The sequence below is a fragment of the Babylonia areolata genome, chromosome 21 (assembly GCF_041734735.1).
Source record: "Babylonia areolata isolate BAREFJ2019XMU chromosome 21, ASM4173473v1, whole genome shotgun sequence".
In the NCBI taxonomy this organism is placed as follows: Eukaryota; Metazoa; Mollusca; class Gastropoda; order Neogastropoda; family Buccinidae; genus Babylonia; species Babylonia areolata.
This window is the reverse complement of record NC_134896.1, coordinates 51,871,288-51,873,787: the sequence shown is the minus strand read 5'-3', so window position 1 is coordinate 51,873,787 and position 2,500 is coordinate 51,871,288.

Below are 2,500 nucleotides of genomic sequence, written 5' to 3'. Positions count from 1 at the left end.
GTGTGTGTGTGTGTGTGTGTGTGTGTAGTCACATTTTGGTGTGTGTATGTAACATAGATGTAATGTTTTATGTTAACAAAGCGTTTTTGTAAGGCACCCAGAGCAGATTTCTGGATAGTGTGCTATATAAGTATCCATTATTATTATTATTATTATTATTATTATTATTATTATACATCAGTGGGATGAAACTTCCACGTTCACTGCTGTATACTTCAGTAAGATGAAACTTCCACGTTCGCTTGTATACATCAGTGGGATGAAACTTTCACGTTCACTGCTGTATACATCAGTAGGCATTTTGATATTATTTATTTATTTATTCATTTATTATATTTTTACGAGTATGACCGTTTTTACTCCCGCCATGTAGGCAGTCATACTCCGTTTTCAGGAGGAGGGGGTGGGTGCATGCTGGGTATGTTCTTGTTTCTATAACCCACCGAACGCTGACATGGATTACAGGATCTTTAACGTGCGTATTTGATCTTCTGCTTGCATATACACACGAAGGGGGTTCAGGCACTAGCAGGTCTGCACATATGTTGACCTGGGAAATTGGAGGGGAGGGGGAGGAGGGGGGGGGGGAGTGGGAATCGCCAAACTTTACCCACCAGGCGGCGCCGGAAACCCGGCATCGAACCCGGGACCCGCAGATGGAAAGTCCAACGCTTTAACCAGTCGATCGGCTGTTGCGCCCGTCGTCATAATTGATATGGGAGTCATTCCATGGGGAGTCATTCCATGCGAGTCATTCCATGGCGAGTCATTCAATGGGGAGTCATTCCATGGAGAGTCATTCCATGCGAGTCATTCCATGGGGAGTCATTCCATGCGAGTCATTCCATGGGGAGTCATTCAATGGGGAGTCATTCCACGGGGAGTCATTCCTTGGGAGTCATTCCATGGGGAGTCATTCCTTGGGAGTCATTCCATGGGGAGTTATTCCATGCGAGTCATTCCATGGGGAGTCATTCCATGGGGAGTCATTCCACGGGGAGTCATTTCATGGGAGTCATTCCATGGGGAGTCATTCCATGGGAAGTTATTCCATGCGAGTCATTTCATGGGGGTCATTCCACGGGGAGTCAGTCCATGCGAGTCATTTCATAAGAGTCATTCCATGCGAGTCATTCCACAAGAGTCATTCCATGGAGAGTCATTCCATGTGAGTCATTCCATGGGGAGTCATTTCATGTGAATTATTCTATGAGGAGTCATTCCATGCGAGTCATTCCATGGGGAGTCATTTCATGCGAGTTATTCTATGAGGAGTCATTCCATGCGAGTCATCCCATGGGGAGTCATTCCTTTGGAGTCATTCCATGGGAGTCATTCCATGGGGAGTTATTCCATGCGAGTCATTCCATGGGGAGTTATTCCATGCGAGTCATTCCATGGGGAGTCATTTCATGGGGAGTCATTCCATGGGGAGTCATTCCATGCGAGTCATTCCATGGGAGTCATTCCATGGGGAATGATGGAGTCATTCCATGGGGAGTCATTCCACGGGGAGTCATTTCATGGGGAGTCATTCCATGGGGAGTCAGTCCATGGGAGTCATTCCATGGGGAGAGTCATTCCATGGGGAGAGTCATTCCATGGGGAGTCCGGCATTCCATGGGGAGTCATTCCATGGGGAGCCATTCCATAGGGAGTCATTCCATGGGGAGTCCGGCATTCCATGGGGAGTCATTCCATGGGAGGGAGTCATTCCATGCGAGTCATTCCATGGGGAGTCATTCCATGGGGAATCATTCCATGGGAGGGAGTCATTCCATGCGAGTCATTCCATGGGGAGTCATTCCATGGGGAGTCATTCCATGGGAGGGAGTCATTCCATGTGGAGTCCGGCATTCCATGGGGAGTCATTCCATGGGGAGTCATTCCATGGGAGGGAGTCATTTCATGGGAGCTTGAGATGACTGCCGGGGATACATTTGGCCCAAAGTCAACACAGACCTTCACAGTGGAAATACCCTAAATTGGATTATTTATTTATTATTATTCATCATTATCATCATTAGCATTATTGTTAGCATTATTAGCATGATCAATATTGTTGTTGTTAGTACTATCATCATCATCATCATCATTCTCAATGTTAGTAAGACTATTAGCATTAGTATTATTAGTAGTATTATCATTGATATCATTAGCATTAGTTTTATCATTAGTATTGTTGTTGTTGTTGTCATTACAAAGAGGCCGGCTCACACCGACCCCCCTTTTTCAACAGCTTGATACAACACGAGGGTGGCAGAAAATGGGTGAAGGACCAGCCGCCGTGGCGAAGTGGTTAGCGTCGCGGACTGATGGTTGGGAGGACGCGGGTTCGAATCCCAGATGAGGTGGGTTTTTTCGGCCCGTGGGCGGCTCCTACCCAGAGTTGAGTGTGCTGTGGGCTTAAATGGGGAGACCTGGACCACACAGTCGAGTGTCATCTACTTCAAGGATGCGTCTTTGGGTGTGTTGCTCTAATTACCTGACCAGCACTGCA